At 37.2% G+C, this 26,176-nt stretch overlaps 1 protein-coding gene across 1 annotated transcript in view; it reads right to left on the reverse strand.

The window, feature by feature from the left end:
- Positions 1-26,176, reverse strand: part of TENM4 (teneurin transmembrane protein 4) — a 901,054-nt gene that overhangs the window by 793,282 nt on the left and 81,596 nt on the right. The window lies entirely within an intron of this gene.

Below are 26,176 nucleotides of genomic sequence, written 5' to 3' on the forward strand. Positions count from 1 at the left end.
TCCTCTAGCATGTCACTTTCAAAGGTGCTTAGAGTGCATTCAATCCCTCTGTCCATGTCACTGACAAAGAAGTTAAATAATATTGGTCCCAATACACATCCCTGAGGAACACTTGTCACTGGTCTCCACCTGGACATCGAGTCAATGACTGCAACACTTTGGATGTGACCATCCAGCTAATTCCTTATACACCAAATTGCACATCTTTCAAAAGCATGGCTCTCCATTTCAGAGACAATAATATTGTGCAGGACACTCATAAAATAAAATTACCTGCATCTGGATAAACCAAAATATAGCAGAAAGATACTTTTCTAGCAAAACCCATGTCCGCTGCTGGAACTCCATCATTGTAGTTGTGTTGGTCAGGAACTGAAAACCTATATATACTTGTCTGACATGGCTGTACTAGTAGAAATATGCAGCTCAGATTGACTTGCAAAGTAGAAATATCTGCCTTAGACATGTGGTTGCCCCAGGAAGAAGCCATTTTTGCTTTGGATAATTCCCATTGTCATCTAACTCGGCCTTCTCATCATAGACATTTAGGATCCTGGCAAAGTGCCCTGGTTTCTCTGCCCTAAACCCAGCTCTATAACATGGCATTAATAAATACAGACCTTTCCTCTACAAAGATGGTCACAACAGTCCCTTTAAATCTACTCAGCTATAAACTTTTGTACCTGTGCCAAAACCTGCTGTTTAAGGAGACATAAAGAGGCACATTTAAAACAACGTAATTGAATTAAATATAGCAAAAAAAAAAATAAAAAAATAAGCTGAATACATGGGAAATCTTCCTAGTGGCAAGAAACTGTCTTCATAGGGGCTACATATGGGTATAGAGCTGGATACACTGGAGAAATGGGTCCTCAGGTAGAGGAAAAAGGAAGAGGGCAAAATAAAGTCAAGTCTAATTAGCTTACAGAGTCACATGGGAAGCAGCCATATGGATCTGTGCAGCTACAGCTCTTTGAAATGAATTAATTGCTTTGACCTGGCGCTGATTACAGCTTGTAGAGAAGGTAGGGTAAGTCTGGCTTTTGGGGAAGTGACTTAAGGGAGGAAAATGCTGAACCTCAGAAAATGGAGTGATCACAGCAGTTCTGGGGCAGAGAGAACTTGAGAAGTGACATGACTTTAAATCCTGACTACAATACACTTTTAATACTCCAGTAATTAGGCTGGATGACTGTGTGTCATAATCCATTTCCTACCTCAGCTATCTCACCTACCTTCTATTATAGCATCCCAATTCAGATTGGTAACTACTGGGTCACCTAGCTATAGTCTTATTTCACTTACTATAGACTATAGTCTTATAGTCACTTAGCTATAGTCTTATGCCTTTGCACACTTCTCACTCAAGTATTTACCTTTTTACCTTTTAAATTTTACCTATTTACCTCTATACACTTTTGCATTTTCTATTTGCTTAAAATAGGTAGACATTGCCCTGGTAACAAAGAGTCCCTTTGTTTGGTCCAGCAACGTTTAGCTTATGGTATTACATTATTACATTAATCCCAGCTTTCCCCAAGATCAGTTTGACCAAGCTGGTGTCTCTAGGGCCTTCTCCTAAATGAGATGCATATTTCATTTTCCCCAGTGGCAAAATAAATAGGCTTCTCTCAAGTGAAGTTTGGAACAAAAATGTCTTGACTGTTTTTGTGGAGTAGGGGAAACCCTGGTGAGCTGGGAGTACTATACATGCTCTGCTACATGACTAAGTGTGTTAACTTCACAACATGAAACCTAATGCTCCCCAGAGGCAACTGGCTTGGTCACCTGGGGAAACGTAAACACCATTTTATCCCTGTCATTATTCCTCTCTTGTTCTTTAAGTAAAATGGAAATGCTCATTGATTTGGTGTTGCTATGTTATGTTACCACGAGTTCTTTCTCCACCTTCCCCAGTCAGATTGAGACTTACATGAGTTAAAAAAAAAAAAAAAAAAAAAAAAAAAATGAAACATACAAACAAACAAAAAAGAAAGGAAAAACACAGAGACAATTTTCTCAACAGATTAAATACTCCTCAGTTCCTAGGGTTGCTTCTTATTTGAATCAAGTAAATCAGGAGCAGAACATACATTACTAATAAGTATTTCTTAACAACTTTTTGATTCAAAACACTGGCAAGTTCACTACTGCATGAGGGAAATTAGCTTAGTGACTTCCCTTGGAAACTATAGGGACTAAAGTGATTCCTATTAGCAGCTGATTAAAGTGAAAAATAAATTATTTGATCTTGCATTGACATTTTTACCAGGTGCATTTTTTTCCCGGGTGAATGGACTCAAATGTAAATAGACAGAGTCACATCTCCTGTAAAAACACATCTAAGGTGGGAAATGTCTGCAGTTAAGAAGCTTAAGTTAACACATATGCTTTCATGCATATGTAAGGCACAAACAAATCCAGTAGAGCCTAATTATGTGGGTAGTTTGGTGGATTATGGTATAATTTCTTAAAGAAGGTGGTTGTGTACCCCAAGTGTACTTAACTTTTCTCTTGAGTGACAAGACTGCAAACAACTTCTCAGTCCCAATTCCTCACAGAGTTCAGTTTGTTTGGGGATCACAGCCTGCGACATCCAGCTCAGGAGAGATTTCTGAATCCAGCTGTGGTCTTCAGCTGATGCAGTTTTTAATAAAGTGCCTAATTAATAGATGATTCTTTAAGGATGCTGTTGCAAACAGAGTGTACTTCCCAGTTTACCTTTATAGGATTTCTTTTTACTCAGAATAACAAACAAGTTAAAATAAAATAAAATAAAATGGGATTATGTTAATCTTCCCAGTCATATTTATTTATTTATTTATTTTATTCCTACTATAAGCTCCATAGGACTGTAGGGCTGTCTTTCCCTTTTAAGCTTCCCAGCAAAACATCCCTTGATATAGCTGTAATAAAAATAATTATACAATTGGGAAAATAAGGGAGCACAGAAGTGAGAAGGCCAGTTTTCTGTAGCACTAGGGAAGTCAGATTAATTCCCAGTGAAAGCAGAAGGCAGTCACAGGACGCGCTTCCTGAGGCTGCAGTTCATTATTTCATGTATTCAAATTCCTTAAATCATATTTGCTTCCTTGTTACAAGCAGTATAACAAAAATTTAAATCAGGATCCTGAATGTTTAATAGTTTTTGTGGTTTCCTTTATTACTGCAAGTTTTTATTTATTTATTTATTTTAAACTATGATTTATTGAGAACTTCACATTTGTATTAGGAAAAAAAGGAAAAAAAAAAAGAAATATAGAAATTAGTAATGTATTTTGTTTTGGATAAAGTTATTTTGGCCACTTTCAAGGAAAATATTTATCTTAATCTTCTATCTGAAGTCAAGTAAAACAGAAGACCAGGTGGCTGCTCATGAGTTACAAGCAAGGCAGCAGATTTGACATGTCCCAGGGCACATGTAACTTCAAATCCTACCACAATTTTCTTGTAACTATTGTGGAGGAGGTGTATAAATGCTGAATTACTATTCTGTTACTAATCTTCCTGCTCCTTGTCCTATTGAGGCTACACTGCATTGTGACATTTTTTATCAAGTTCCCACTGTGTATAGTTCTATCAGATGCTCTAGAAATAAGATTTTTATTTTTTTATTTTTTTTCCAAGAAGCAATAGATTGTTAAGGGTTGCAATTCTATAATTCTCGTGACTGCTCTTATTTCATCTCCACTTTATTTTGGTAGATCAACCAGAGACATTTCAGCAGACCTGTTCAGATATATGGAGGAAATATTTGAAAGTGTTGCAAGCTTCATATTGAGAATATAAAGTATACTGAAGGTTATGTGATTATTCAAATAAGAGTGACCAGCACCTAAACCAAGCATGGACTTCTCAGTCCATGGACATATACTTCTGGGCTCAGCTGCATACAGCCTTGTGTGTGATGAGACCTTGTATGATCAAGAACAGAGCTGGGAGCTAAGGGTTTGCTTGGAATGGAAACTTCCTGGCATGCCTGGGAGAAAACAGTGGCTGCTGTTATCTGGATACTTGTTCTTATTCTCTCTTACCAGCCAGTTTGGTGTTGTCACAGTAAAGTGGAAACTGATAAAAGGGAATTGACATCTTCAGATTGCGAGGCAACATTTGCATGGTTGTCATAACCAAATTATAAAAAAGTTATTAATTCAACTCCATGAATTGCTTTCTCCCTTAGGTTACCTACAAAAAAAGGACAGCACAGGTTTATAGCCTGTGCTGATAAACCATCATTGCTACTGACCTACTTAGGCTAATGTATATTTGAATTGCCATTCTGCTATTCAGTTACATTTCAACTAAAACAACACACATAAACTAGGTAGACATTTACGTGGTGTATATAACATGAAGACACAGGGCAAAGATAATTGCAGAGTGAAAAGTAACCTCACTGAACTCATGGAAATGGACAGAAAAGAAAGGCCTCTTCTCAAAAATTCCTGAGAAAGAGTTAGTGATAGCTATTTGTCCAAGCTAAGCACTTAAAATTAAAAAAAAAAAAAAAAAAAAAAAAAAAAAAAAAAAAAAAGGAAACTTAATTAAACATAGTATAGTTGGGGAAAAGTCTGACTGAGACGCACCACTCAGACATGAATATGTCAGTATTCTCCCTAGGGAGGAAAGCCAATATTTAAGCTTAACATTCTGCAATTTAATGGATAATCATACAAAAAAAAATAAAAAATCCTTTGTGCTATTTAGGGCAAAAAGCCAAGTCTTTATTTAAAAGGAAATATATAGCAATTGTAATTCATAAGAGGCTGTTTTATATACTTCTTCAACACAATGCTTAAAGCAGCCCTCAAAAAAAAAAAAAAAAAAAAAGGAAAAAAAAAAAAGAGTATTCTTAACTGCTTTTAGAGCTTGTTTTCATATTTCTGTCCTTTCTCTGAAAAAGAGCTATTTCTAATTCTACAAGAGGGACTGTATCCAGAAACCTCTGTTAGTGTAGGAGCCTTTACATTGATTCCCACTAAGCACAGGGAGGTAGATTTGGTCCTCAGGTCAGCAAATCCAAGAGCAACATCTATCCATGGCAGCCACCATACAGTGAATTCCATCCTATCAGAGTAGCACCTGTATTTGCTGTTCAAGGGAAATGATTCCTAATTAATGAGAAATTACTTACTAGATACTGAGGCATGCATTAAATCCTCTCTTGCCCAAAACCTTAGTGCCGAGATAGATATTTGACAGTCAACAGCCTGGGTTTAGTTAGGTTTATCCTCCTTGATTTGGAAGGGCTAATCTAACCCTTCCATGAGGAAATATGACATAGGTTGAAATCATTAATACCTCTCCCACTATTTCTATGTCCTATAAGCAAGGAGATTGGTGACCCAAATTTTCACCTTTCAACTCACCCTGAACAAAGGCAACTGTGAACTTATTTCAATGCCACTAAAAACAGTAAACATTATGTAGGTTTCAGAGACCATCTCTCTCAATGCCCTGTTCTTTAATTGTATAATGTAAACACAGATGTATGCAATGATGCAATTGCCCATTGCTAACAGGAATGTAGGCAGACTCCTTGTGCAGTACTCTTTTACCTTCCCAGTGGATCCCCATTTGCAGTAGTAGGGTTCAGCCTCATTAGAGTGCCAAATACAAAGGACAACATTCACACAATAAAATAAAATAAAATAAAATAAAATAGTCCCTCTCACCATTGGATTTATGTCTGCCTCCCACCTCATGCTCAGAAATGTTATCTCCTCTCCCTGTGGCAAATTTCCAAAGCAGAGCAAAGAAAATGCCATAACAGACAGAGGAAAAAAAAAAAAAAAAAAAAAAAAAAATCCTCCTATGGAGGAAGCATTTTGCTCAACGATAGAAAAGCATTAAAAAGGGAAGCTTTCTGAGAATAAAGCACAAGTGTCAGTGCTGAAGGATGAGGAAGAATAAAACATAGAAAAGATGAGTTTATTAGTGAAATTTTGTTGTGATTTTGCTGTTTATGATTGTTACACGACTTCTTCCTTTACAAAAGACACTAGCTGCAGGTACAAATAGTTTCTGCTGTATACTTAATGGATGACTAGAAATTTTTATTTATTGACTTTGCAGTAATTAATAAAACAACTGTTAGCTAATGAACTTTAGTGTCCACAGATACTGGGAAACCAGCAATATTAAATTTGGTAGTGTATGTTAACTCTTGAGTTTTGTAGTGATAGCCAAAAGTGTCTAGAGTTACTACAATGAGCTAACTCTAGATATTATGGTGGCTCTGAGATTTTGGGAATTTCAAAAAGTCTTATTTGCCACAAAGTAGATCATGAAGCCAAAAGACCAATTTCAATATTCACCAGATTTAATTTAATTTGCAGACTTCAGATTTTTCATCAGGTATTTCCTTCAAACTCCGTGAGATCTGCTCTGAGATTTTCTTCACAGCCTTCCTGGACACTGCCCCAGCAATACACCCAGGAGGGATTTGTAGACACAGGCTATAGTCTCCTGTTTATCAGACTAAAGGAGAAAACTTGCACCAAAATATCCCACTTTATCTTTTGTGCAGCTAGGCAATCAGATGAAGCAAAGAGCACGTTATTTATTTATTTATTTATATATTATTATTATTATTTTCCCATTTATTTTTCCCTTTCCAGATTAGTATCAAGGTAGAGAATTGTGCCAGAACAGAAAAGAGAAGATACAAATGCATGGGAAGGACAAGACTGCTTCTTTCATCAGCAGTGCTGGTTCCTGACGTAGTATATGACGTATATAACACCCCACTGGAATGACCTAGTTGAGTGACTACAGGAGCATATCCCACATCCAGCAAAATATGTCACTCTTGCAACAAAGGCAGTAGCTTCAAAATGGACACTTTATTAGGCTGAAGATGTCACCAAACTACTCATTGTTTTTGTAAAATCTGATCAGAATCTCCTTTCTCTGCCCCTTTTTACTGACATCCCTTTGTGTCTCCATCCTGGATATTCATCTTGATTATTCTTTTTTTTTTTTTTTTTTTTATCATCAGACAATCTCTTTTATTTTCTCTTTCATTATTTGCATGAATAACTTTGTTACTTGCTGTAGCTGCCACATAGTACATATTGCTGCCTGTTGCAAGGACAGAAAATAACCCTGAAATTTGAACAGATGTCTATTGGTAGCTTGAAATAGTGTTATTGGCCTAAGTATTCTTTCTTATTATTCATGAATCTAATAAAATAAACAATATGACATTAAGGTTAAAAAACACTATATGTACTCCACTCAGGCATTTCTTAAAGTTTCTTGGATTTTTGCTATGCTGTTTAAAAGCTGCTTTTCAGTTCAGTCCAGCGATGACACAGGACCCAGTTATATATTGCATTGCATTCTCCATAGGTTGCAGGAAACATTAAGCCTCAGATGGTCCACATATGTCTTTGACTGCATTTTATGAGTTTTGAAGTTGTCACTGTTGTATTCCCTAGAGTTGCAGCAATAATTTTACTCTGTTGGATTAAACATCCTCTCAAACTTATGGTTATGTTTTAAATTTAGAGTATTGGGCTATTGGAGGTTGAGGGCAGGATTAGGCAAAGTTCTGAAGCATTGTTCCTATTGCTTTTTTCTTTTATGTGCTGTTTTTCTTTTATATTAAAAATGGCCAAAAAAATTTCTTTCATGTTTTTGGAAAATGAATCACTGGCAACTAGGACTTACAGAGTTAAGCAGCCATCCATGACAATGATTTCTGGGTGTACTAATTTCAGTTGCAAATCACTAGAGGTTCTTCCTCTGTACTTAAAAACAATAAATTTTGGGAAAAATAATAATAATAAAAAAGTTTTCTTTGCTTACTGTGGAAGTAAGCCATTACAAGACAGAAAATATTTTACAAAGTGAATGGAAGATGCATCATTTGACTTATTTAAGACTATTTCAGGGGAAAAGCTAAATGCATATTTTTGGTATAAAAAAGGCTCTCATCAGAAGTAGAGTCTGTATAACAACACATGCTGTTGACATGTAAGCCTCTATATATAGACACAATGTGATTTTATATTATTATTATTATTATTATTTATTTAGAGCTTCTGGATGCCTTTGTAACAAATAATGATAATTACAATCTTGGTCATGCACTATTGAAGCTAATCATACCGATTCCATTACTATTAACAACCAAAAAACAGGTTATCTAGTATTTCCATTGCAAAAAGACTAAAGAAATGCATAACCACACAATAGAATACACATATATTAATTTAATTTTAGGGAAAAATTGACATGATTCATTGATATTTCAAAATCAGTATTTGTCATTTCATAATTTCTAATTGAAATGTATCTAATTTCAAATTAGTTCACACTTTACATATACTTCTGTCCTTATATAGAAATATGTATGTTTTCTGCTTTAATGATGAATCCAATATAAACACATTTGTTCCAAATCAAATAACAATTTCTATACACTCTTAGAAGTCCTTTTTTTTTTTTTTTTTCTTTCAGTCTCAAAAATGTGATCGTCAACATTCATTTTATTTGTTCTGAATAAATTATTCAGATCTTATTTACCATATTATTAAATTTTAATTGTTCCATTGCATTTTCTCAAATGTAAACAAACCTGTGCAAGAACAAAAAACAGTTTAATTATGGCAGCTTCAATTGCTCAACAAAAGAGACATTTCAGAGAGGAATTTTTAGATTGCCTAATTCTTCCCCAAAGGCAAATGCAGCTTTCTCAAAGATATTGCCTACACATTTTATTATATATCCACAAAGGTAAATTTTCTAAAGAAGATCTTACAATAGAGAGCATTTAAAGTCTTGATTTTTTTTTATTTTATTTTTTTTTCAGTTAATTGCATATTTGTAGAGTTTTCCTTTGTTTAGCACTGCCCAGAAACAGATATTGAAAGTGATGAGACATGCGAGTCTGTATTAAAAAGAAAGAACAACACCACCACCCCCTTATTGCTCGAACAGGTTCTCTTGCACTGGCTGATGTGGATTTTGAATGGTACCTCCACTTGTATATTCTAGTCCCTATTGTATGTGGGGGCAAAATCTATGGGTTATATGGGTTACAAACGTTAATGATTTTTTTACACTCACTGTTGTGAAGTAACCCGGTAACATAGAAGTAGCAATAGTCACCCAGATGGAAGAGGAAAAAAAAAAATAGCTGTGTTCTGCCTCTGACAACCACTGAACATGTGCAGACTTCATACGCTCCCTGATATGAAAACTGAGGTCAAAACACAGTAAGGATAGGTCATGACCGACACCATAGCCATACTTAATCCATTCCTGTGCTGGAACAAAGCACAAGCCTTGCTGACATTACACTCACAGGGCTACTGAAAGGAAAAGCTATACACTGTCAACCTACACTCAGTGAACAGAGCCTGCATTTCACCATAACCCCCATATCATGTGGTGGTGTGATTTTCCAGGAGGTTCAGACAAGCAAGACAGTGCATTCAATAGGCCATGCAGCCATGTGAGATGAAGCAATGATCATTTCTTTATTTTTGCATTGCTTCCAGTAGCAAAACTGTAATGAATGAGAAGTGAAAGCTGGTCCCAGCTCCACATCTGTGTAGAAAACCTCTTCCTACCCTGGTGGATTCAATCATGTTAGAGCAGCACTCTCAGATGGTGGAACATGAGCCAGCAGTAGTCTGGGTTGGGCTTAGGTATGTAACTACAGACTTGTTCTTCAACAGCTAAATACTCTGAAACCATTAAAAGCAACAGTGAGACCACAGTGGGACTCATTAGTGAGTCACAGACCTAAGTCAATGTGCTTGAACAGTTCCTGGGCTTTCTTGGACCACAGGAGGAACTGTCACACAGTTGTCAGTCCTCAGCTCTTTTTGACCTGTCTGTAGAAGCCCTGTTTGCAAGGACTACCAAGGACTTAGGGCCTTAGTGTGTTGACAGGTCAGATGTAATTTATTGGTATAAATGTTGAGAAGTGTGTGGAAAATAAGTGGGCACTTGGCAGACAGAGCAGGAGGGCTGTTTTATATGGAAGAAATGAACAGCATAATGCTGGAATGGGAGAATTCCTACAGCATTGTTTTTCACTTAGTATATTATACTCTCATTTCATATGCCTCAAATTATGGACAAAAAAGCACAATTTCGTTCATATTTAGCAATGACTATAGAAGGAAGGAAAAAAAAAAAAAAAAGCTAAAGATGCTGTCAGCAAAATCCAGCTGTAATCTTGCAATCACAGCTTCTCAGAAATAGTCTTTTGCCCTATCAGAAAATACATGTGTGGTCTGATCATAGCCAGAATGTTTGTCTGGATTTTCTCTGCTGTTCTCATTTATGGGTAATGTTTATGACTGCTTTTGCACAGCCTTGGGGGCCCTCTGTCCTACCAAATATGCCTTTTTCACAATGGCCGGCTAAAGGACTCTGAAACCATGTGGCCTGGTGTTCCACTTTACTATTGGTATGTGATGTCATGCTGATCCAGAAAATAGACCTGAATTTCAAAGAAAATTTACAGTCCTTTTTTTTTTTTTTTTTTTTTTTTTTTTTTGATTACCAAGAAGACACAAAAAATAAGAGTGAATTAAGATTTCTTACAATGATTTTGATAGGCTTGTTCAAGTTTGTTATTTTTGTCTGGGCTATCTACGGCCCAGGGGAAGCAAGGTGAGGAACTTAGAAAGCAGAGTGATCTATTTTCATCAGTGGTATCACTCCTAAAAGGACTCAAAAACCTCCTGATACCCCATGGACACTGCACGTGCTCTGATGATAGTTAAGTCTCAGCTCCTTAAGGAGTCAATAGAAACATATGAAAGATTTGTTCAAACAGTTAAAAAAAATAAAAATAAAAATGCCCCATTGCTAAGGCTAAACAAAAGATCTGTCAGTTGAACTTTGAAGTGCCCATATGGTCTTGGGCAATGCAAATTTTTAATGGTAGCTTCACAGCTAATAAATAGCTAAAAAGCAGAGGTGCAATGTCACTTGGAAGAGATGTAGACCTCCATGTTTTATTGCAGCTCTAATCATAGCATATGCAGTATGTTCAAACCTGGAAAAGAAATATTAATTTCGGTCCCACTGTCAGCTTGAAATAATCTAAATAACTTCTATCTGTCTGTTGAATTTACAAATCTAAATATACCAAACAAACCCATTCAGTTTGAATTGCATCTGAAGAGGAAACAAAGACCAACTGCAAACCTTAACTCCTGCGGCTTATTTATTTTTTAGTTGAGGATTTGTATCTGGACAATTCCAAATATGAAAGATCTTTTTTCTGCAGGATTTTCTCCCAGTTTTCTAAATAAGAATGTCCCTAAAATTGAGAGTAATAAACAGAACGGTGCAACTATTGCACTTTTGAGGCTTGAACATTAAAAGAAACAGAAAAGATAAGATTGGAATAGAACTTAAAGTTATTTTCCATATTCATTTTTCTCTAAAAATATTTAATTTTATTTTGGGTAAACCTTATATATCTCATTTTATCTGAGATGTAATACTCAGTTTTATTATAACAATTTTTATTTTTGAATATTTAAGTACCTTTCTTTTTTAGCATAGCTTTTTTTTTTTTTTTTTGAAAAACATGGGAGAATATCTAGAAGAGATATTTTTAAATAATTTGTTATTTAATCAAATTCAATCTGAATTTGCAAATACTTTTTCCTTTAAAAGTTGTATTTTAAAGAAAAATCATATTTGTCAAAAATATTCCCCAGAGCTAGCCACATGCACCTGCCAGACTGATATTTTTATTTGAAAACATGGAATTTTCATCCCATGTGTTCGATAACACTGACCTCAGACCATAATTTATGTTGCTAATAATGCACTCCTATTAAAAAAAAAAAAAAAAAAAAAGGGGGGGGGGGGGGGGGAAAAAAAAAAAAAAAAAAAAAAAAAAAGTGAGGCTGATGGAAAGGTTTGCTTGTCATATGCCACATCAGTGAGTAGAGTTTGACAGCAGGGAGCATGGGGTGAAGAGAAAAGAGCCAGATGTTGTTATGTGTTATGTTCTTCCATGAACAGGGGAAGATGGACCAACTCCTGCAGTTTCAGCTATTTCCCCTCCAGCCCAAGGTGCTTCTCCTTGAACTGTGACACTGAGCTGAGAAGTAATGACATTATTTTGCAGACTGGAAGCTCAACAGGGCAGGGACTGTCTGTTTATTTGTATTCATTCAGCACTTAGCACAATGCAGGCTTGATAGAGACTGTGGCCTCGGGACAGCGCAAACAATCATATAAATATCTACGCATATGCGGGAAAGCCTCACTGGAAAGTTTAATTGCTGTGACAGTACCAACATCTGCTCTGGTAAAAGCCTACTTAAATTCCAACACTGCATTAGCAATCTGGGATGATTCTCCTTGTACGTTGGCATCTAAAGTATATTTTACGTTGCCTACAAAACCCCCCTGCTGCTAAGTATTTCAGCTTTCCTCCTATCCAGCATTTTCATTCTAAACACACATTTTTAAGTGCAGCTGGGGCTAAGTGACCAGCAAATCTGATTACTGCAAGCGTACAATGCCTGACATCCTTTATGCACTTGATTCTTGACTCAACACAGTGGGGGCTAATGGGAGCTGTGAGGATAATGCCCTGTGTAGCAGGTTGAGAGCATGGCTCCGAAAATTAACATGGGAGGCTTTCCATCTTCATAAGGCTGCTTTGCTGGCAATGACAGTGATGTGTGGTGTGTAATATCAGGAAAGATCAGACCGTGGCACAAACAGAAATTCAGTGACACCAGTGTAGAGGCTTTTAAGGACCTTATCTGTTTTGGAGACGACCTGAAGGCTGACTGCTTTCTCAGGAAATAAATTAAATATCATCTTAAAAAAAATAAATATCATCTTAAAAAATGATACTGATTAACAAAGAGCTGACAGACAATTACCATAATAAAAGAAGTTTTTCTCTTTTCCATCACAAAAAGGATGGTTGTGAGGGTAAAACAATAAAATGAGAGATAGAAGATTTATTCTTTGGGCTTTCTACAGATTCTCTAAATAATCTTGGGGACAGCAGCATTTCTTCCCTCTCACCTTTTCCATGATCAAGTTAAATTAGAAATTCTTCAGAGAAGGGTTGATCCCTTGTTATGTGTCTGGTACAGTGACACCCTGGCCTGTGAACATATGCTGGTATTTTTAATAGCTCCACTATGAGATTTGCTGTAAGAATGGCTTGGTGAGGATACGATGCTTGAACCATGTGGGAGGTCAGACTAGATAATTTTAACAGGCCCTCCTGAACATGAAATATATTATCAAACAACAACACGGTAATACAGGCAGCAATTATTTTCATAATGAGAATAGTGATTGTGTGGACAGCATTGAGTGAAAATAAATGAGAGCCAGAGAATAATAGCAGGCTTCTGTAGCATGAAGAGGAATAAATATTCCTGTAAACAGAATTAGTATTGTTAATACTTCATATTCACGCAGCATTTTTCAGAGCTGTCACCTCCATTTTGGAGAAGGAGCAAGCAAGGAAGAGAGGTGAAGTGAATGCCCAAGAGCACACAGTGAAGGTTGCATTTCTTGTTGCCTGACTACCTCTGCCAGCCTCTCTTCCTCTTGAGACTTCTCATATATCTGGAAGTGCTAAATTCCATGGCAAAGATTACTTCTCCCTCTCCTGACCCATGCTACTCCCACCTAGGTGAACCTAGGTGACATCCTGGGGACCTCTGACAGTCATTTTCCCTCACAGATTGGCAGCATGTCCTTCTGGCCCTGTTTCAAGTGGGGCACCTTCTCAGGGCAGGTTGGACAGAGGGAGATGTGTATGCTTCAAATCCATGATGACCTCTACCTGCAGCCCCAGCTTGTCTCTGGATGGATCCCTTTGACAAACCCTCTCAGAAATTACAAACAGTAGTACATGACTGGGAGTGTGAGGGTGTGAGTGTGAGAATCTGCATGTGAAGAGATTAACAGAATGACTCAAAAATACAATTTTATTCTCCTGTTTCTTTGCTCTGACTTTCTTCCCCCATTTTAATTGAGTTTATGCTGTCTACTTTTCCTTGGAAAGCTTGTTGCTTCTGTGTTTTGGGATTATTTTTTTCTACCTTTCATTGCTAGACACATATTTCTGCTCTGGATAGTTTTTCTTGTACCCTCACTATCTACTTGAGACCAATTTGCAGATGCTATGTACAATGGCTATAAGACCAGGAGCCAAGATATTAGCAGATGTAAATCTGAAGCTGTACCGATTTACATCAGCAGATTATCTGATCTGACACTAAATTTGTCCTTCCTTCCATCCTCAATACAAGATGCTCTTCTACAGGATACAATAACAGTAAAATGTTGGTAAGATTAAAGGCCCATTCTAGTAACCTTTTACAATCTGATTTACTAATTGGGCCATGGGACTCACAAAGCAGTGTGATTCTACCTCAACTACTAATTATCTGGCACTCAAATCCCAAATTAAAGACCTCATGTAGATGATTGGAGTCTTGGGGGGACACGATTCTCAACCATCATTTTAAGGAGACAGACTCTTTTATATATTGTATGTACAAAAATGGGAAGAAGGTGACAGGAGCAATTTTGCTTCCTTGCTATTAACATTCATGACACTCATGCTATCCGTGGAAAAAAAAAAAAAAAAAAAAAAAAAAAAAAAACTACAATAGCGATGTTTTGGCAGTCTGTGAACAACTGCACTTATAAAGGGCTATTAATAGATTAAGATCGTGTCTACTGTACTTCCAACAGTTACCTAAGGATCTTGAAGTGTACTCGTAATAATAGCAATGCTCAGTACTTATAGAGTTTTACATCTCCAAAGTACTGTACAAACATTAACTAATTGATCATCAGCGCCACAGTGATCTGTCAACATTAATCAGAAATACCTTTTGAAAAAAGACCTACCTTGTATTTAATTTTTTCAGGTGGCAGATCTATTCTGTAGAGGGCCTTACACTCTAGAGTCTGAGTGCCTTCCTACTGTAAAATTAAGTGTTGTAAGGAACACCTGTCATGGATGCTCTATTTTCTCATTTTGAACTCGTGGGAAGAAATTTTAGAAAGTTGAGCATTTCCTTCTTAGAGGCTTTTGTATTGCATATGTAGATTTTATATGCATTTTTAAAATATATCTGTTCACGTAAATCTGTAGCAAAGAAGACTGACAAAAATTAAGTAAGTGTATGTTGTGGTAGTTCATGCTTTGTAGACGAACATCCTTCTACTCTATCTAGATTGTTGCATTGTACAAATAGAACAAAGCTGTTCATTATTTGGGACCTTTAATCCTGCAAAATTTGTTTTCTTTGTTTATGAACATTAAGTTGACCCACAAATGGGAAATACATTTTTATTATTTCTCTATTTTATGGGTCATGATGTCCTTTCACTAAGATAGCAGAGGATGACGACTCTCAGAGTTTGCTTTGTGCAGTTTCTACTGTTTAAGTGGTTATGGAGGTGACTTTTTAGCACACAACTGACTTAGCAATGTGCTGCTGTCTCTGACTCACCACACCAAATCTGATGGAAAGGAGTACCACGAGAAAACATTGTAGTTGTTGAAATAGGTCATATATCTCCTCCCTTGGAGATCTTCAAAAACATCCTGTAGGTGTCCCTGCTTGAGCAGGAGGGTTGCACTAACGACTGCCAGAGGACTCTTACAGACTCAACTGATTTTGTGATATCCTAAACAACACAAGAAATAACCTACAAAGTCTTAAGCACTATCTACTAATGTTGAATCCTTTGACTACTTTCAACACATATATACACTTAAAGATAACTATCCAACCTTTGCATCCAAAGCTCCACTGAATAAATAGTATTAACAAACAAAAGACCAAGCACTCCAGAGAGATTGTGTCCCCTTAAATAAACATATATGTACAGTTTGTTAATTACTGGATACCCAGAAATGCAATGATACAGTATGTTGTTTCCTTTCTCTTATTCAGCTTGTGGTTTTATTTTATTTTACTTTACTTTATTTTATTATTTTATTATTTTTTTTACTCACTATCTAGCCAAACTTTTCTGTTCATTTCCATATGGGATTTTCTGTCATTCTAAGTGCTTCACAAATATTAATGAACTCCAGCTGTATTCCAGTACAGGGTGGAGGGTGAGAAAAAATAATATGATTTAAGGTTTCTTGTGTATTTAACTATTGCATGCCTACCTTTGTAATCTTATTATAATTATATTTTTAGGGAGAGATTTCACAGGTAGTTTACTAGATCTTCAAGAAGAAAATTAATAAAGAACAAAATCTCTTATCTTAGCAAAACATTAAAACCTACATGACTTATCAGTAGGGTTGGAAACTGTAGTTACATCTCACAGACTCCTGCTACTAAAATAAGAGAGTAACAACAACTGCATAACAGTTCCTCTGAAGGGGTGTTTGGTATATATTTTGCAAGCTCCATGCAGCTCTGTGTTGCAAATATGACTTTCAGAGAGTTCCTAGTGATGGAGTCTCTGCAGGATGTGAGAAGGGAGATGCAACATATTAGTGAACCAACAACTCATGGGTGTTCACACTGTCAGCGTGGGATGATAGTACCAGGCACTGATTCGCCATTCAGGCAACATCAACATGCTGGTGGGTTGGCTAGATGATCAAAAGTGTAAGTCTTTCTGTATTGTTATTCATATTATGACTCCATCAATGCAAGATACTTGTTCTGTGGCTCCCAGCCTTCTTCTCTATAGAGCTTCTTTCCTCTGTCTTATTCTAAGCCTTCTGCTTCCCTCCTTTTTCTCCCTTCATTTCAACATCTCCAACACTTCATTATTATTATTATTATTATTATTATTATTATTATTATTACTATCTTTCAATAACTCTTAATTTAGTTCTGCTTCTCATCAGTCCTAATCCTCTGTAACTATTTTTGTTCTCCCTGTCCTCTCTCTCTCACTTGTTACCTGACCTCAATTACTTCAGCAACCCATGGTCCCACAGGATTGTTACACCCTTCTTCCTGGTCCCAGACCTCTGTGGTTCACGTGGAGAAACAGTACCTCAAAAACCTGTACCCATTCTCAGTCTGTACTTTCAGTCTCCCAGTACCAGGTCTATCACTCTATCTTTGTGCTTTAATTCCTTATATCATCCTCTTTCATATTTGTTTTAAAACCAAATAGATACACATTCTAGCTTGTCTAACAGTACAGAAAGTTTTTTTTTTTTTTTTTGTTTTTTTTTTTTTTTTTTTTTTTCACTTTTAATTGAGGAGCTTGAATCACACCAGGTTAAGAAAGGGAAGATCTGTCCTTGAAGGAATGTTTAGTCTATCTCTCAAGGGCTGGAAAAATTCAGAGTATGCTTGCCTTGTGTTTTGGGTACAAAGAAGAGCTTACCAAGACAGCACTAGAGCTGAAAGTAGTATGAAAGTATTATATGCTGTCTGAATATACCTGTACTCTTCCCAGCATTTGTTTTCTCTCTACCTTACTCAGAAAAGCTTAGAACAAGCATATCACTGAATTGTCATGCTCAGATTTGTCTTCATCATTCACAAGAGTCTGAGGTACATCATAGTTTTTCAGGGAATATTGGACTTCTGCAAAACACTAAAGATTCTTGGCTATTCAAAGATTCCTTACATATAAATTTTAAGCATGAATTTTGTTCAAGGCTTGGTATGTACATGTATACCGATGCAATGATAAAAGAAGGAGTTTCCAAAACCTAGGAGTCAGTAAAAATTACTAGGAATCTCATGTTCTCTCTTGCTCACCAGTTAGTCAAATAGTCAGATAGGCTTCCAAGAGTGGTGCCTGTGATGGTTTTACTCGAGTGGGCAGCCGAGCTCCACCACAACCGCTCTCTCACTCCTCCCCTCCTCAAAGAGGAAGGGGGAGAAAAGACAACACAAAGAGCTCGAGGTTTGAGATGAGAATGATTTAATTAAGGAAAGGGGAATGGGGAGAAAGAGAAACAAAAGAAACAACAAGGCCGTGCGGAAGCACAGAGAGAAAGAAAAAAAAAAAGTTATTCTCTACTTCCCATCAACGAGCGATGTTCGGCCACGTCCCGGGAAGCAGGGCCTCAAAACGCGTACCGGTTGTTCAGGAGAGACCCTCCCCCATGAGAGCCCCCCTCTTATTGCTCAGTGTGACATCAGGTGTTATGGAATATCCCTTTGGTTGGTTTAGGTCAGCTGCCCTAGTGATGTCCCCTCCCCATCAATTGCCCACCCCCAGCCTGCTGGCTCTTGGGGGCCTGGAAGGAGTTCTGATGTTGTGCCAGCACTATGCAGCAATAGACACAACACTGGAGTGATACCAGTGCTGTTCCAGCTATGAGTGCAGAGCACAGCACTGTGTGGGCTGCTGCAGGGAAAGGTGACTCCATCCCAGACAGACCCAACACAGTGCCTCTCTTGTGGAGCACATCCAAACCTCCCAAGTCTGCAGAAATCCCAGGAGAATGCGAAATTTTTGTCAGCTATCTAAATCCCATCTTCCAGTAACACAAGATGATTTTTTTTTTTTTTTTTTTTTCTAATCCCAGATGGAGTCTGAGTGAAAATGAAAAACATTGTGTTGTAGACTGGGGTAGCTGCAAGCCTTAAACACCCTTGGAGAGGATATATATATATATATATATATATATATATATATATATATATATGTTTAAATACAGATTCTGCCAGTCTGTTGAGAGGAGTCTTTGTATCACTTGCAAATTCTGGTTTGCTTCTATGAACTCTCTGTGTATTTCTATCTTTGTAGTCTCTTTTGGTGTGTTTGCTAGATGAAATCACACCAAGTCTGTAGCTGAAGGGGAAAATGAACAACAGATCTCCTGAAACCCAGGTCAGACCTCTTTCCATTAGACAGCCTCTCCACACACTGCCAGTAAAAGTGGATTTTTTGCTTGATGTGATGTCAAAATACAGGTCACTTCAATGAAGCAATACCAAAACTTTATGAGTTTAGCTTTGAAATGTCTCAGCATTCATAAATGAAATGGATACTATGAAACTATTTTTTACAATCATGTAATATGGGATAAAAAATAGCTCAGTGAATTTTCACTGAGAAAATGCATCTCCTTTCCTCTTTTTTTATGACTGACTGAAAAATACAGCAAAAGCAGCTTTTTATTTAAAGTAGTTTAATGACTGTCTGACTTCAGACTCTAGGATCAAAAACCAAACAAAACAAAACAAAACAAAAATACCACCAAAAACACCTGTAGAGAAAAAAGTATTCAAGTATTTTCCTAGGAAATAGCCTTCCTTCCTTCCTTCCTTCCTTCCTTCCTTCCTTCCTTCCTTCCTTCCACTCTTCCACTCTTCCCATGGGAATGGTGGTGCATAAGCATCATGCCCTCTTTACCCTGTTAAGCGTGGATGTGATTGGGGATTTAGGATGGGGATGGGGATTTAGGAATAGCAAGCTGGCTTTTGTGCTGATTTCCTTGAGTCTCTAGGCAAGAAATAGATTTTATATCCTACCTTAATTATCTTTATTGCATGAGCATGAACTTTTTTTTTTTTTTTCTTTTTTTTTTTTTCTGCTTTAGAATACAGATATGAGTGTTAAGATTAATCACTGAAAAGCTGAGACTGAAGATATGGAAACAATAAGAATCACTATCCTACCTCAAGCATCCCATTTCACTCTTTATATGTTTACAAATTATCTTTGATCCTTTCTAAGTGTATACTCCAATATGGGTTGCATTTTGCATGATTCAGTCTTAAGAAATGCTGAGATTTGAAGGAATGGTTCATGGCTGACTCCCAGAAGGAGCAAGTCTCAGTTCTCAGGATCCAACCAGGATTTTGGCCAGTGAACCCAACCCATGATTTTTCTGGTGTGCGTTTGAAGTACACCACCCTGGTGAACACCAGCTCTGTTAATTTTCTGTTAGGAACTATGTTGACTCTGATAAAAAAACACTGTGGCTCCTGGTAAAACATTTGTTGTGTTTCAGCTGTTATGGTAAGCAAGTAAATCAAATCTCTGTTCTTGGATGCTTTCCCTCTCTCTATCCCAACTACCCTTTCAACTCACTATCCCTCAAGGATCCTATTTCAATGTTAATATTTTATGCATTTAACTATGATAAATAAAGAATATAAACATGGAACATGAATGCATTCCTGAAGGATTAAACAGCACTGTAGAAACCCAATTTTGCTTTGATTTTGAGAACTTTTTTTCTTAAGAGAATTAAAGGTGTATTTAAGGAAAGACTTGCCAGTCAAAAGTTATAATGAAAATCAGAACAAGAAAACACAAAAAGCTTTTAAAATCTAAAACTACCTAAAAAAACTACCTTGGTGAAGTGAAAACAAAACTTGTATGTGTCCATTATAAGATACATATATAACCTTTGATGACCTTTTTTTTTTTTTTTTTTTTTTTTTTTTAATAAAGGAATCTATTATGATAAGAAACAGACAGAAAGGAAATGGGATCACTAATTGCTTAAGCCATACTAGAGCTAGGAGAGAATTTAGTCACTAGAAACTGTCGTCTCATTTTTTTGTCCATAGTGTTTCAAGGGCTCAGAATCTAGTAAACCTGATGTATTAAAAAACTCTCAAAATAGCAACTACCAATATATTTGAAGATTTTTCTGGATGAGAGAACTCCTGGCAATGCCACATTTCTTGGTAGAGAGATTCTGCAAGTATCAAAAATGAGAGAGAATAAAAGCTGAAGAAAATATCCAGAACACTTCACCTATATAGAAGGATCAGAGACATGAAGCAGTCTCTGTAGCCTGGGATCTAGGTTTTCTGGGATCTCACAAAAGCTCACATAATTTCTCTGGAGTGGGGGCTGATGTTTTTGCTGCTATCTTAACATCAAACCAGAGCCTTTGTCTGAACAATGCTTGAAATGATGAGAGTCGATGAGTGACGGGTACCAATTATAAGCACCTTGTGATGGGGTAGAGCTTCATTTATTTATTTATTTATTTATTTATTTATTTATTTATTTATTTATTTATTTTCCGTGGAACAGTCTACTGGCATTAGAGGAAAACAGGTTGTCTGCTGGACAACTTCCAATGTTTCAAAGGTGTAGTAGAGTCAGACTTGCAGTCCAAGTCTAGCGTCAGTGTGAGATATTAAGGTAATCTGTTGCTTTACTCTGCTTGCTGCATATCTTCCCTCCATCATTTCCCAGTTGTTGAAGTCTGCTATTTCACATAATCACAGAATTGCCTAGGTTGGAAGAGACCTCCAAGATCAACTTTAAAGACATCCAGGGATGGTGAGTCAACCACTTCCCTGGGCAGCCCATTCCAATGCCTAACAATGCTTTCAGTAAAGAAGTTCTTCCTAATATCCAACCTAAACCTCCCCTGGCACAACTTTAGCCCATTCCCCCTCATCCTGTCACCAGGCACGTGGGAGAACAGACCAATCCCCACTTCGCTACAGCCTCCTTTAATGTACCTATAGAGAGTGATTAGGTCACCCCTGAGCCTCTTTTCTTCCAGGCTAAACAGTCCCAGCTCCCTCAGCCACTCTTCATAAGACTTGTTCTCCAGACCCTTCCCCAGCTTCGTTGCCCTTCTCTGGACTCACTCGAGCACCTCCATGTCCTTCTTGTAGTGAGGGGCCCAAAACTGAACTCAGTACTCAGGGTGCAGCCTCACCAGAGCCGAGTACAGGGGCACAATCACTTCCCTAGACCTGCTGGCCACACTGCTTCTTATACAAGCCAGGATACTGTTGGTCTTCTTGGCCGCCTGAGCACACTGCTGGCTCATATTCAGCCAACTATCAATCAATACTTCCAGGAAATTTGTCCTCCCAAAGAAGATGAGGAAGCTGGAGTAACAACCAACATGAGCCAGCAGTGTGCCATGAGCCAACAGTGTGCCCTAGTGGCCAAGAAGGTCAATATGACCCTGGCTTGCATAAAAATGAGTGTGGCCAGCAGGTCAAGGGAGGTGATCCTCCCCCTCTACTCCTGGTCAGGCCTCACCTGGAGTGCTGTGTCCAGTTCTGGGCTCCTCGGTACAAAAAAAGACAGGGATTTCCTGGAAAGAGTCCGGTGGAGGGCCACAAAGATGATACAGGGCCTGGATCATCTTCCCTGTAAGTAAAAACTGAGAGACCTGGGTCAGTTGAGCCTTGAGTGAAGAAGACTGAGAGGGGATCTTATTAATGTCTACAAATATCTTAAGTGTAGGAGACAGAGGGATGTGGCCAACCTCTTTTCAGTGGTTAGTGGGTATTGGAAAAGGGGCAACGGCCACAAATGGATCAGAGGAAGTTCCACACCAACATGTGAAATAACTTCTTCACAATTAGGGTGATGGAGCACTGGAGCAGGCTGCGCAGGGAGGTTGTTGAGTCCCCTTCTCTGGAGATATTCAAGGCCTGTCTGGACATCTACCTGGGCAACCTGTTCCAAGGAACCTTCTTTGGCAGGTGGGTTGGACCCGATGATCTCTCGAGGTCCCTTCCAACCCCTACAATTCTGTGATTCTGTGATAATTTCTAACTTGCTGATCCTGAGATATTATAAATTTTGAATAACAAAGTCCTACCTAGGACTCTGTAACCAACACTAAAGCTGGATGGAGACCTTGCATTTTACATTATAAATTGGCACAAATGATGCCTCTTATAACATTATGGCAGGCTTCAGCAGGAGGCTTACAAATGCCGCTTGTAATTAGTAAAAACTCTGATCTCAAATACATTTCACAGTTTGTTCCCGGGGAGAAGTACTTCACACTTTTTTGAACTTTCAAGCTGATGGGCTGAGCACACAATTGGTGCAGTTTCTTTTGAAGTGGATAATCCAGTACACGGCTGAGCAAATGACAAATCAGATGCAGAATGAAAGGTACCCCTCAGGGCTCGGAGAACCAGAGAAACAATGGAATCCGCAGGACATTTTTAGTGAATCAAACCCTTGTTCTCCTCCACAAAGGAGGAGAGAGAGAAAAAAACAAAACAAAACAAAATAAATAAATAATAATAAAAAAACAGTGACATATAAAACATGTGGCAACAAATTGATGGTAACTTCTACAAATGGGAACATGAACTACATGGCATGTGGATAAAAGAAAAAGCATCTGCAAAACATGTGAGGAAAATTGTGAATATAATTCTAGCAATTATGATTATAGTGTTGTATACGCTACTGCACTTAATTACAATTCTCTGTTCTTTTCATGCTATGGAAATGGACTAAATGGACTACAAAATATATCTCAAAAGACAAGCAATCTGTGGCATGAATAGGAACCTCCTTTATCTTAGTACAATGAGGACTACATTTCACAAACATGGCAGCATCTCTGTGATAATTCTTTAGAGCAGAATTTTGATTACAAAATGAACATTGTGAAAAAAAATTAGCAGCTTTTATTATTTCATCTGAGAACATGAATAGGATTATTAGGAGTATTAAGAAGAGAGTTTAAAAAATCAACAACAAAAAGTAGTTTACTTTGAGAATTACAATAAAATGGTAATCTTTTCGTAATAAATAAATAAATAAATAAAAATACAGTATTATTTTTTTTGAAAGGTAAAGGGCTGAGTTTTTTAAAATCTTCATTTGCATGCTTAGAGCTTTCTTAATTTTTCTATATTGGAGTGAGAAGGTTTTACAAGTTTTGTAGTGCTCACACGCTCAGTTAAAAGTTAAAACAGCAGTCATAATCATTAATCTTAAACTATGAACCAGAACAGTGTGCCTGGGTAGATCTGTGAAATATTTTGTAATGAATTCTGTTTAGGAACATTGGTCTAGAAGGGACCCCTCAGGGGACTGAATTCATCTGCATTTTTTTTTCTTTTTTTTTTTTTTTTTTTTTTTTTTTTTTTTTTTCTATACACATTTAAAAATGTACACTCATGTTTCAAGTGTAGGTTTCAGGCAGTTCAGATGCTCCACTGAATTAAATGAGCCAGTGCAGATTTACAGGACCCGAAGAAGTAAGCCATTATACCTATTGATAGGGAAAGTTATATGAAAGCATGGTGTTGTACAGCATAAGGTTTTCAGTGGCATGAATTTGGGACAATGGCATACTTGTGAATAGTAAAACTGTGAGTTACAAGATTCTCTGTAAAGACAGACTGATAAAACTTAACAGTTCATTGCCCCATCACGGGTACTGCAAGCCTCATTCATTTTATAGATTTTTTGAGTATTTAAGAGTGCAATGAGTTGGATAACTTGTCTCTAAATAACTTAGGAATTTTGGTTGTGTGTTTGGAGAGGAAGGCTTTGCTGTGTAGGAGAAGTTCTGGGGGCTGTCAGGGCTGAGCCACATGTCTCCAGGGTCAGGAAAAATGTTGGTGAGCCTGGATGAGAGTCATCTGGCTGGGAGTAGAACATACAGTGAGAAGGGTGAGTGAGTGAAGGAGGTTGAAGCTGAGCTCTGAAATAGCACCAGTTGAAGAACAAACTACATACAATATCCGTACAGACCTTAGCAAATAAAAAGGCTGCCAATGTATACATGTCTGGGGAGAGGGAGGAAACATAAGATACAAGATTATAAAATGAGAAGGAAGAAGGCACCAGGAGCTGTTCCATTATGTTTGTTTATATAAAGAGGATACCAAGGAACAAAGAGTGGCTATGAAGAAGAGAGAGGGAGGTATGAGTAGGGCCAAGAAAAGGAGAAAATTAGATTAACTGGAAATGGAGGAGACGAAAACAATATTGAAGGGGCATATCAGCCATCTGGGCCACACTAGACATACTGCCCATTCCTAGACATACTACCTGGGAGTGCCCAAGAGTGTGAAGAAACTGAGCCAGAGAAATGCATATAAATATGCTTACTGTGCTACCTAATCATGTACATACATACATATTTTCTCAGAGACACTTATGAATTCAGTAAGGACAGTTATATATTTCAAGGGAATATTTCTTTAGGATTCACTGTGAAGCCACAAACTGGCCAATTACAAAAAGCATGTTTAACCTAATGGGACTTCCCCAAGCTCTTTAGAAGTCTTTATGGCCATGGATAACTGAGGTCATGGTCTTTAAAGTGCAACATGGAAAGTTACCAAACACATCAAGGAACAGATGGTGTCCTAATCCTGCAGAAGTACACTAGGCTTGTGAATACCCAAGTCTAGTGATCTAAAAATTCAAACAGTCAGCTATTCAGTGTCTACTCAGGAAAAGCTCTCTGGAGTCTATGTAAAAACTGAGCTGAAGTTATTTCTTAAAATCTTTTCCTTATAACTTAATCTTCCAGATTTTCTGTGGACTTCTATTAGTCTTCTCTTGGTTTATATCACCTACTATAAGTCATTAGTAATGCTGGTATATGACACATGGTAGCTTGAACTTTCTCCTCCTGGCTGAACCTGAACTAATTTAAACCACTGCAAATCTCCAATATTTACATCAGAGAGTTAATTAATATTTGGATTTTCAGCATGTCAACTGCTGTAATTTATTAGCACTTTCTTCTTTTCTTTTCCTTCAGTAGCCATGAGAGAACTAGTCTCCATTGCTACAGTTCTTACTAAAAGTAACATCCACGCTTGAGGTCATCTAGTTGAGCATTTCCTTCACTCCCTACTGCTTTCCACAGAGGCTTTGTCTAGACTTAGAAACACAAGCTAACTGAGACTGATTTATCCCAAGTTGTACAGCTCTCAATCTCAATTTTGATCTCTTTTTGTCTATATTTTCTTGGATTTTATATGACTCAGAGAAGCACATCACCCTCACTCTATAATCAAGACACTCATGTTTCACTAGGAAATAGCAGGATTCCAGAACCTACCACATGTATATCACTGATATCACTGTTTGATTAAACTTGTGTTTCACCAACAGTATGGGAATTATTTCTCTCCAGAGTTTTTTTTTCCTGTCATGCATTTTGTAAATATATGAGTGTATATATATATATATATATATATATCAGTAAGAGAAAATTCTTCCTCTGCAGTGTTTAGTCCTTCAGAAGAAGCAAAAGATGGTGCATTTTTTTTTTTTTTTTTTTTTTTTTTTTTTCCCATGGACAGCTGTACCTAGGAAAAAACTGACTCCTATAAAGTTAGTTTGAACATGTATAATCATATTATGATAATTGAATTAAATCCCATTTAAAAATCTAATGTTTATTATTAGCTTGTGTACATCCTAATTATTTTATAGGCTTTTATTTTTTATGGCAAGACTCCAATCATTACAAAGCTGTGAAACTTGATACATA

This window comes from Oxyura jamaicensis, chromosome 1 (genome assembly GCF_011077185.1).
Source record: "Oxyura jamaicensis isolate SHBP4307 breed ruddy duck chromosome 1, BPBGC_Ojam_1.0, whole genome shotgun sequence".
Classification (NCBI taxonomy): Eukaryota; Metazoa; Chordata; class Aves; order Anseriformes; family Anatidae; genus Oxyura; species Oxyura jamaicensis.